A 12,426-nucleotide genomic window follows, 5' to 3' on the forward strand; every position below is an offset into this window, starting at 1 on the left:
ATATAATTTCATTATAATAAATTTGAGTAATTTTTCTTAAATAATTATTTATTTAATATTTTTTCATATTTATATTAATTTAAAAATAAAAATAATAAATTTATCTATTTTTAATAATAATTTTAATTAATTTTTATATATTTTTAGAAAAAAAAATAATTTTAATTTTTTTATAAATAATACCTCAAAGAATCTTCCCCAACCATGTTCGTCACTTAAATATAGAATATAATCCAAAATTTATTTTCTATTTTTTTATAAAATTAAAATATTTAATATTTAAAGTGTCAAAAATATCGAGTTTAATTGTCAAATTTCGCAGTTTGATAATATAATTATTAAATAAAAATTTTAAATTTTAAAATATTTTTAAAGTAAACATAATTTTTAATTTTTAATTTATTTTATGCATAATTTGTAAAAAGGCTCCAGTAGTTATAGTTTCCACGTGAGTGGGCGCACCCCTGGCACTAAGCTCCGAAAAGTTAGGCTGCCCATTTTCCGTCTATATCTTCTCGTTGACAGCTGGGTGGTTTAAATATTACTTCCCTGTCCCTCTTTTTGTTTTTAATTATTTTTAATTGTTATAAAGTATCGTATACCTTAATTATATTATAATTAATATATAAATTATTTATTATAATTTTATTTATCTAAATAAATATTTATATTTGAGAAAATATCCATAAAATTTTAAATTTTATATTTTTTATAAATTATATACTTAATTTTTTTCGACAAAATATTTTATTTTAATCATTTTTTTTATAATTATACTCCTCTTATATATTTTCATTAAAAATTAATATAAAAAAATCAATTTAATATAAAAAATTTCAAATTAATAGATAAAAACTCTAAATAAAATTATTTCATCCATTGACATTTCTTTTATTTATTTTAAATTGAGTGTTAAAAGTTTAATCACGAAATAAAAAGATATTATAATTAGAGTTTTAAATATTACTACAATCAGAGTTTTCTTAATTAATTAAAATAAAATTTATATTAAAATAAAATTTTCAATTAATTTTTAATATAAATATATATATATACAATATACAACTGTAAAAATATTATTAATATAAAATATTTTTATAAAAAAATTAAGAATATAATTGTAAAAAAATATATATAGCTTGAAATTTTTATAGAGATTATCACTCCAACTATCTCTTAATTTTTAATAAAATTTAATATTTTATTTTATTATAATTTATAATATATGTAAAATGTAAAAGAAGAGAAAATAATGAGATTTTATAAATATTTATACTTTTATTTTATAATTATAATTTATTTTTTTATTTGATCGGTTAAAGAATAATACATATATTTATTATTATTTTAAATTCTTTAATTTAATTGGCTAAATAGGTTCTTATTTAAATTCAGATTTTAAAGGAATTAATAGATTTCTATTTAATTTTAAATTAAAAAATTCTTTAAATAATTAATATTCTATTTAATTAAAATTTTGTTATAATCTAAAATAATATTTTACAGAAAAATAATAAATTCGTATTAATAAGCAATTTTTTAAAAAATTCAAATAAGCATTCAACGTAATTAAAATTGGCTTAAGGTTGTAGAGGCATAAAAACATTTTCAGAATCCCACAAGGCATAAAAAAATAATTCACACATAAATAATGCAAATATATATAGATAAATTATTATTAAGTCCTTCAAATTTAAAGAAATTTAGAAATTTATCTATGTTTCGAAACTATTTGATTAAATGTCATTATATTTTATAAAATTTAACTTTTTAATATTTCTGTTAAAAAAATTATTAATTATCTTAAATATTTATATTATTTAGTTATCACAATTTTAAATATATATATTATAAAGTTATTATATAATTTTAATTATTTATATTGTATCAAATATATATATATATATATATATATATATTTAATCTAGATGAAATAAGTTGATTAATGTTTGTTTTGATAGAATGATTAAATAGTTTAAGTTTATAAAATATAAAAGTATTTTATTTGAAATATATTCACATACATCACATGAATGGAATTGAAAATAGTTTTCAGTCTCAATAGGTAAGAGATAGGGATGTAAACAGGTAGGGTATCCGCGAAAATTAAACTACCCGAACCCGAACCTGATTTATATTAGTAATATCTGAATCCGTTTCGAACCCGATTAAAAATTAATTTAAACTATCTGAATCCGTCCCAAACCCGATTATTATTATCCGAATAAAATCCGAACCCGTTTAATCTTATATATTTTAATTAATAATTTATATAAAAGATATTTTTTATTAATAATTTTTATTTAAAAAATTTAATATTTTTAAAGAATATTTAAATTTAAATTTTTAAATATAAATATATAAAAAAAATTTATAAATATTATTGTAAAATATATTTTTTATATTAAATTAATTATTTATATAAACAGGTTCGGGTAGTGGGTACCCTGTACATAAAATCCGAATCCGATCCGAATCCGCAACGGGTATTATTTTTAAAACCCGAACCCATCCCAAACCCGATTATAATTACCCAAATCCGTTGTATTAGGGTTCGGTCGGATCGGATACCCGAAAATACCCAATCCGTTGTCATCCCTAGTAAGAGATCATTAGAGTGAGTAGTATTCGATTCAAATCGAAAAAATTAATTGAATCGAATTAATTGATAAATTTAATTCGATTTTTTTATTTATTTTGATTCGATTCAGTTTTTAATTTTAAAAATTTTAATTATAAACGTAAAATATATATATATATATATATATATATATATATATCCTTTAAACATCTTTTCCTTTAAACTACTTTGATATAGAGAATTATTAATATATAGGATGAATGGTATTTTTGATATGAAACAGTATTTTAATTAAGTAATTTTAAAATATAAATCAAACATTATATTTTCTAAAAATTCAAAAACTCAATAAGAGTTTTTCGAATTTCCATTTAAAAAAAAAGAGTTGTTCCGATTTGATATTATTGTGAATTTTTACTGTTATAAATTACTTAAAATTTTAAATTATATTAATTAAAAATATTAAAATTAATGTAAGATTAAATTTAATAAAAGTTCAATATAAAAATATTAAATAATAAAATATTATATTTTAAATATTTTAAAAAATTTATAAATTATTTTTAAATAAAAATTAAAAATACATATACATACTTAATCTGCTATGAGTAGATCAAGTTCTAATTTTTAATTCACAATTTTCATTTAAAAAAACAATAATTAAAAATATTAAAAATGTATTTCACATAAAAAATGATTGTCAGACATTCTAACCCTATTAGGTAGAGAGCATTTATTACATTAGTAAGTAACTTGCTATTTATTATTATAGGTAATAAAAAAATCATTAAATACATTTTTTTTCTTGTTTTCTGTCCCTATCCGCCCTTCAATTTTGCTCTCCCCACCGTTTTCCCCATCTGCTTTGTTGTGACAGCTTTTATGGTGGGACTAAGAGGCTTACCCAACTAAATTTTCATCGTCATCATCTTCTTTTTCTTTTGCTTCTTCTTCCTTTTCTTTTGAAAGGAGGAGGAGGAGGAAGAGGAAGATGAGAAGAAAAAGAGACTACTTCATTGACGAAAAAAAATAATAAGAATATTTTAATAGATATAAGAAAAAATAAAAACATTTTAATAGATTTTTAAAAATATAGAGACTAACTTGTTAATAATAGCAATATTCAAGAACTAAATAAAAAGTTTTATTTAATGGCAAAATCGGATTTTAAAAATTTTCTCTCTCATCTTGTATCTATTTTTAACGAAAAAAATAACAGGATGACTATTTTATTGATGGAGAGAAAAATTAATGATGTTTTAATAGATTTTTGAAAATACAGAAACTAACTTGTTAATAATAACAATATCTAAGAACTAAAATGTAAATCTTCTTTTTTTTTTTATCTTTATGCTTTTTTTTCTTTAATTTATAATAGTCCAACCCGAGCTACTATTGATTTAATTTATTTGCCAATATTTATTTTTAAAATTTTGTTCTAGTTCCTTAAAAAATTCTCATTTTTATTACTTTTTAGCCGTTCTTTAGATTATGTTTAATATATTTAAATTTAATAAAAACAAAATTTATTTAATATAAATTATATATTAAATAAAAATAAATTATATATTTCTATTTAAATGAAAATCACAGCCAATACCTCAATATAAGTATGTATTAAAAATAAGAGATAAATAATAATTCTTTTATATTGATCCATTTTAGTTTTCTACAATAGGATTATTTATACTAATTCAGAAGTATAACTCACTTAGTTGACATTCATAAAAAGTATCTAATGAATTATGAGTTCAACAGCAGAAAGACGAATTCCTTGCAATGGATAATTGCGGCTCTGAAAAAAGGAATCTAGTCAATTTTCCATGATTTTAGAAGAATTTGAAAAAATAATATAAAAAAATCTTTAAAACTAGACCGGAACAAATAATATCCTTTTACAAAATAATATAATTTAAAGTAATATTCCTTAATTGATCAGGTCATTATTTCTGGTCGCCAAGCCATATATTACTTATTAGATCGTTCTACTGTCTAGTCGTCAATCGATAAAATTAGGTCCGTCACTAAGTCACTCCTGTACTTCGCTTGGTCATATCCTTCCACTCCTCATCTAGTGACCTGATCATCCGCCAAGTTGTCAGGTCTACACCTCGTTTGGTCGTCCACTAGGTCATCAGGACTATATCTCGTTTAGGTCGTCAGGCCTACACCTCGTTCAAATTGTCAGATCTACACCTCGTCTGGTCGTCAGTCAAATTAGTCAGTAACCAAGTCATATCCTTCTACAAGCCAGGTCAGTCACTAACCAGGTCGTATCCTTTTACATCCCCTCCCCTTTCAAATTGGAGATGGGACACTAGAGACAACTCGGAACAAAAATGCTGGTGTAAGGCAGTTGATAGAGGCTTAGTTAACAGGTCTTCTATATGTCTTGACTCGACACATATGAAGTCATTAAAAAAATTTCTGAAGTTGTTCTCGTACAATATAACAGTCGATATCAATGTGCTTCGTCCTTTCATGAAAAACTAGATTAGCCTCAAATTTGGAGAGCTGCCTTGTTGTCACATAAAAGCTGGACTGGATAACTAACTGGAACCTACAAATCTCGCAAAATAGACGTAATCCAAAGCAATTCACAAACCGTTGCAGTCATGGCCCTATATTCTGCTTCAGCAGAGGACTTGAAAATAGTAGTTTGCTTTTATATTTTTCAGGAACTCAAACAAATATCCTAAAAAGATCCCAAACCCAGTTAAAGATTTCTGAGAAAAACAACAAGATGCCCAATCTAAGTCACAATAAGCAGTTATTCAGAAATCACAACTAACAGAAAAAGAAAGACCAAAGTTAACAGTAGTTTTCAGGTATCGTAAAACATGCATTGCTGCTTCCCAATATAGATTTTTGGGGGGCAGCCATGAATTGACTAAGGTGCTATACAACATGGCTAATGTCTGGCCTAGTAAGATTAACATATAAAAATCTTCCAATAAGCCTTCTATAACAATCCAGCTTAGTAAGAGGCTCACCTATATCTGATAATAGATGTAAATCTCTAGGTAGAGCAAAGCAGGTTTACAATGGAACATACCATCATCACTTAATAAGTTGGTAATAAATTTTGCCTGACTAAGAATAGTTGCTTAATCAGACTGAACTATTTCAAGCCCAAGAAAATATTTAAGATACCCCAGGTCTTTGATAGTGAATTTATGATGCAAAGCAGTTTTAACCACATCAATATCATCAAGAGAAGTACCGGTTACAATGACATCATCAACATATATTAAAAGTTCCATAAAGGAGTGATCACGTTGCTAAATAAACAGGCAGTGATCATGGAAAGACTGTTTGAACCCAAAAGACTTGAGAAAACTAGTGAATTCAATATTTCACTGCTTAGAGGACTGCTTCAAACCATAAAGAGACTTTTTAAGCAAGCAGACCTAGTCAGGTAAGGCTTGATGGTACCCTTAAGGAGGTAGCATGTAGATCTCTTCGTTTAAAGTGCAATGGAGAAAATTATTATTAATATCAAACTGAAAAATAGTCCACTGCTTTGCAGTGCCTAAACCAATTAAAATCCTAACAGTTGTTAGTTGTAATTTATCCTTAAAATCCAGACCTTCAATTTGATTGTAGCTCTTGGCTACTAAACGATCCTTAAGACTCTCCACCTCACTAGTAGGCTTATATTTCACTTTATAAACCCATTTATTCCTAATGGCCTTTTTCCCTTCAGGCAAATCTGTAAAAATCCAACTATGATTCTTCTCTAAAGCCATCAATTCTTGCTGCATAGCAGTAATCTATTGAGTATCAAAAAAAGCTTGTACATATGTAGTGGGCTCATTAACAACCGCTATATTATGAATAAAAGATTGATGGTATGGCTCAAAGCACACTTTGAAAATAGATTGGATTGAGTTAGAAGTAAAACTAACGAAATCTTGTAACCAAGATGGCTTGTGAATAGCTCTAGTGAACCTTCTTAACTCCATAGGAGAAGCAGAAGATATAGTATGAAAAGGAGAAGGACTTAAATTGTCCTAGTCGTACATGGAGTGACCTGAATTATCCTGGTCGAACTGGTCAGATATGGAGTGACCTGAATTGTCCTGGTTGGACTGATTGGACATGGAGTAAGGAATTGAATGTGTAAAGACTTTATCTACAATATTAGGCTCAGTAATAGTGATAGAAATCACGGGAGATGAATTTAAATCAGTAGCATAGACATAGGGAAAGACATTTTCACAAAAAACCACATCCTTGCTAACCAGAATGTTATTTATCTGTAAATCATAAAGTTTATAAGCCTCATGTGCCTCTCCATATCTTATCATAACAATTTTAATAGACCTCAGCTCAAATTTATCCTTATGAGGACTGACTCTAGTAGCATAATATAAACACCCAAACTTTTTTAGGAGTGTATAATATGGAGTCCTTTTAAACAACCTCTCATAAGGACTTTGTAATACCCGGCTAGACCCCGGCATTGGAATTCCTACTTTCCGGCGGAAGTCTCCGTTAGAATTCGGGATTCGAGGATGTCGGAGCCTTCCAGAAGGGTAGAGCAAAGATTTTGCAAAATGTGTTTACATGTTTTCATGTTTTGAGAAAGAAAATTGAGTTTTAAAAAGGAAAAAGACCAAGGGGACAATGGCTAGGTTCGGCCGCCGAAGGTAAAGTTCGGCCGCCGAAGGTTGCCTCATTTTGCTGCCTCCGAACCCCATGTTTGGCCGCCGAACGTTGCATGGTTTTGCATGCAGCTTTGGCCGCCGAAGGAGAGGCGGTTGGCCACCTATAAAAACCCATTTAACCGGCCATGGAGGGTGTTGAAAGCTTTCTCTTTGGTCAACGGTAGGGTTCTTGTTCTCCTTGGGTGTTTTCATGTGATTGCTTCAAATCTTGCATGGTTTTACATGTTTTGAACTTGGTTTTAGAGGTTGGAGTAAAAGAAAGCAAAGTTGGTGAACTTGGAGGGTTTGGATCGTTTTTCCTCCACATCTCCGAGTTAGGACCATCGATCCTCTCGTTCTTCAAGAGGTAAGCATGGATCCTCACCTCCCCTTATGTTTAAAGCATGTTTTAAGAGTTTTAGAGAGTTTTATGGGTTAGGTTTGAAGGTTGAGGCATATGTTGATCATATGCCATTTGTTGATGTTTGTTGTAGTTTGTGGGGTTTAACCTAGTTGTTAGGCCCCTATTTGCATGAGATTTGCTATGTGTAGGTTGGTGAGAGTTGGTATGCATGATATGGGTGTTTTCTAGGTTTTTGGAGGCTGGAGACTTGAGTTGTGCATGGGTTCTGCTTTTCTGGCGAACTCAGGTTCGGCCGCTGAACCCCTTGAGGAGGCTGTTTCGGCTGCCTAAACTCGCCCCCGAAAGTTTGGACTTTCGGCTCTGGAAGGGACTTTCGGCCGCCGAAGGTGCCGCCGAAAGTGCCCGAGTTTCGGCTCTGGAGAGGAGTTCCGGCCGCCGAACCTACCGCCGAAAGACCCCTGTTCAGCCTTCCTTTGCTCATTTTTCCATGTATGTGTATGGTGTTTTAGTGGGGTTTTGGGGAGATTTTCAGAAACATGTTAGAGTATGTTTGGTCCTCATTTGAGTCCACCTATGTAGGTGCGGACCCGAGGAACCAAGGAGGCTCACAGAGTTAGAGTCACAGAGACTGCTCAACAGTTGATAGAGGTGAGTGGAACTGAACCATAGTTTTTAATTAATGAATGTTTAGCATGATCCATGCATCATAAATGCCATGTTTATGTAGGATGTATTGCATTGCACTAGTACTCATGAAGTTGATGCATTGCATTAGTACTTGTTGCTGGGGACGGACACAGTATGGACCCTTTAGCCCTCTGAGTTTAGTTGCAAAGTCCTGCGGTGCTCCTTAGAGGGCCGGGCAAACAGTTTATGTTGCAAAGTCCTGCGGTGCTCCTTAGAGGGCCGGGCAATCAGATGAGTCACGAAGTCCTGTGGTGCTCTTATAAGGGCCGGGCATACTATGTACGAAGTCCTGTGGTGCCCTTTGAGGGCCGGGCATTGAGCTGAGGGATTTTTGGGCCAGTCCGTCCGTGATGTGAAATGTTTGTGCTGTGATGCATTTCATGATAGCATGATTTACATGTTTTATTGTTCTACTCACTGGGCTCTAGTAGCTCACCCCTCTCCCTAACCCCATGTGTTCAGGGTTTCAGAGGAAAGACAAGGACAGCAAGGGTAAAGGCATTCTATTTATGAGATAAGTAGCTATCAAAACATATTCCGATCAGAATTTTTTAGATATGTTGCCTTGAAGCCTTAAGACCCTGACAGTGTCTAGGAGGTGCCTATATTTCCTCTCCACCACTCCATTTTGTTGTGGAGTAAGGGCACGACCTCCAGTGAATAATACCCCTGTTTTCAAAAAGATTTTGGTATTCTTTACTCAAGAACTCATGTCCATCATCAGTCCTTATAATTTTTTCTTTAACCTTAAATTGATCTTAATCATCTTTAAGAATCTGGACAAAAAATGCACACTTTGATCTTTGAATTATATCATAGATATCCAAGTTGCTTTAATGTGATCATCAATAATAGTGAGAAAATATCGAGCTCCAGTTAAAGATTATTATCTATAAGGCCCCATATATCCATATGTAACAAATCAAATGGTTTTACACTTAAATTATGACTTACAAGAAAAAGAAGTCGAGGCTGTTTAGCCAAATGACAAATTTCACATTGTAATTTTTCATTTCCATCATACTTAATCCCATCAACATATTTTAGTTTGCCAATAAAAATATGTCCAAGTCTGTCATGAATATCCTGAATACTAAGCATGTAAACAGATTCATTTGACATACCTTTAAGGCTTTCTTTATTGATATGATAAATAGAAAGTATGGTATTTACAAATGACTGTTAAAAAAGGGATAGTGTGCAATACGTTTGACAAGGTATCATAAACCTGTGAGGTATCAAAACTCTTTTGATTTATTTTGTACAAATCCCCCATCTTCCTTTCCTACAGTCACTACTCTTTCAATCAGATGGTCCTGTATGAAGCAATTATGAGTGTGAAAAAATAATAAGAGTTTGCTATGCTTTATCAACTTGCTAACAGACAATAAATTGTAATTAAAACTTGGAATGTAAAGCACATCTCTTAAAATAATAGAATCAGACAAAGAAATTGAACTAGCATGTGTCACTTTAGATATGTTGCCATTAGGTAAGTAAACAAATACACATTTTTATAGTTTAGATAAATTGGTAAACAAATATTTATTTGGTGAAAAATAGTCAGTATCACCAATATCCAAAATCCAAGTTATATTATCATGCATTTTATTTTCCCAAGTATTAATAGAACTGTAATTACCAGCAAAGTTGTGTGAGCTACAGTTCAAGCTTTCAGTCAACCTTGAACTCACATCAGTAGTCATGGCTGTTAAGACTAACTTTCCCTTGACTAACCTTGAAAACTCCTGTTGAAGATTACTCAAGGCTACAACAATCTCATTGATTTTAGCACCATCATGTGCTATACCAAGATGACTGTCTTTCTCAACCTCAAGACCCTTGGTTATGACCACTAGTTTCCGGCTTGTTCTATCCTGCTTAGCAGGTTACCCCTCAATCTTGGTTTTGTTATTGAATCAATATGGATATTTTATTAACTTGAAACAGGTATTCTTAACATGACTATCTATGTTGCAATGATTATAGTGCCCCTTTTTTAGAACATATTTTTTTATGTTTTCCTTTTTATGATTGATTAAATAACACCAAGGTTTTATTTGACTCATGGTTTCTTTTACTCATAACCTCCTTTTGAGATTCATACTTTAGGGTCATAGAATATGCCCGATTTATAGAAGGCAGAGGGTCAAGAACTAATATTTAATCTCTCAGAGAATCAAAACTCTCATTTAAATCCATCAAGAACTGCATAAGTTTATTCCTAATGTTTATATCATTAATGACCTTGGACGCTCCACAAAAACATGGAGGTAAAACTTCTATAGACTTAACTCATCCCATAATCTTTTTAGACGAGTAAAGTAAAGAGAAACATGAGAATTTTCTTGAGAAATAAGAGAGATATGTCTATGTAATTCATATATTTGAGTGTCATTACTCTTCCCAAACCTCTCTGTAATCTCACATCACAAATCTCTCGAAGACACATTATATATGAAACCATCAACAAGATCCTTCGAGATTGAGTTCAAGATCTAAGATGTGACCATATAATCACGTCTCTTCCATTGTTCAAAGAACTCATTCTCCTTACTTGGCATCGGAATGGTGCCATCGACAAAACCTAACTTCTACTTGACTCCTAACAATATTCTCATAGCTCTATTCTAAGATCGGAAGTTTCTACTCCCTACTAGAGATGTCGAGACCAGAATCATACTTAGATTATCAGACGATTGTAGACAGAATGGATCCTTATTTACCGCGTCTACTGCATGCTCCTTATCTTTTCTCGAACCGAACGCCTTAGTTTTTATCATGAGCACTGGATCTATCATTCCTCTGTTTTCTTACATTCTAGCTAAATCAACTGAGTGGAATGGAAGATGCAACCTTATCGAAACCTAACTCTAGAAACTTGTCCGCTCTACTACCATGTTAAAAGTAAGAAATGAATAATACTTCTTATATATTGATCTATTTTAATTCTATATAAAAGGTCTATTTATGCTAATCCAAAAGTTTAACTCACGTACGCACGATTTTAGAAGTATCTAGAAAAGAAAATAATATAAAAAAAACCTTTAAGAAACTCTAAGCTAAACTAGACTAAGAAAAATAATGCTCTTCCACAAAATAATATGATTTAAAATAATACTCCTTAGTTGATCAAGTCGTCATATCTTGTATTGCTTATTAGGTCGTTCTACCATCTGATTATCAGTTGATGATATTAGGTTGATCACTAAATCACTCCTACACTTCGTCTGGTCATATCCTTCCACATCTCGTCTAGTGACCTGATCGTCCGCCAGGTTATCAGGTCTACACCTCATTTTGTTTCACACTTCGTCTAGTGACCTGATCGTTCGTCAGATCGTCAAATCTACACCTGATCTGCTCATCCACTTTATAGATAACTCACACATGTACTCCATACACAACCAATATAGAATTTTGAAATGCCTATCCACTTTATAGGTAATTTGTAAAAACTTGTATATGAGTAATGTTATTATTATATATAAAATTGATTCAATACTTCTAAATATTCATTAAAACGTGTCTAAATTTTGGTTTCATTAAATTAAATTTTTTTAATAACTTTTTAATTCTCCCTCTTGCTAATTACAATAAAGTTTTTACGAGTTATAATAATTATCAAGATCAATTTCACCTCATAAATTGCAATTAAATTTATAAACGAGAAATAATATATTTTCTTTTTAGTATTTGCCATCAAAATTTAAATTTGTCTGATAAACTTATTAAAAAATAAAGCATTTTCTCATAAATTTTTTTAATTAAAAATTTGTCATACTATAAAGAGTAATGTTCATATTTGATTTTTTTTTTTTTTTTTTTTTACTTTTACCAATTGCAATCAAAGTTTCAACATAATAATTATTAAAATATTATCCAACTTAATAGCCTAACCTTACAAATTATCTTAATAGTTCAAATTTATAACATTATGATCCATTGGCACCAAATTGGCCACGTTTTGTTTTCTTCTCATGGGTATCTTGCATATATAATTCTACTTCTTATTCCTTTTTTTTTCTCTCATTCCAACTATGCAACCGATTCATTTTATAAAATAAATTAAATGAACTTTTATAAAATTACATATAATTTTAATTTTTTTAAAAATAAATTTTTTAAATTAAAAAAACTCAAAA

This window comes from Manihot esculenta, chromosome 7 (genome assembly GCF_001659605.2).
Source record: "Manihot esculenta cultivar AM560-2 chromosome 7, M.esculenta_v8, whole genome shotgun sequence".
NCBI lineage: Eukaryota > Viridiplantae > Streptophyta > Magnoliopsida > Malpighiales > Euphorbiaceae > Manihot > Manihot esculenta.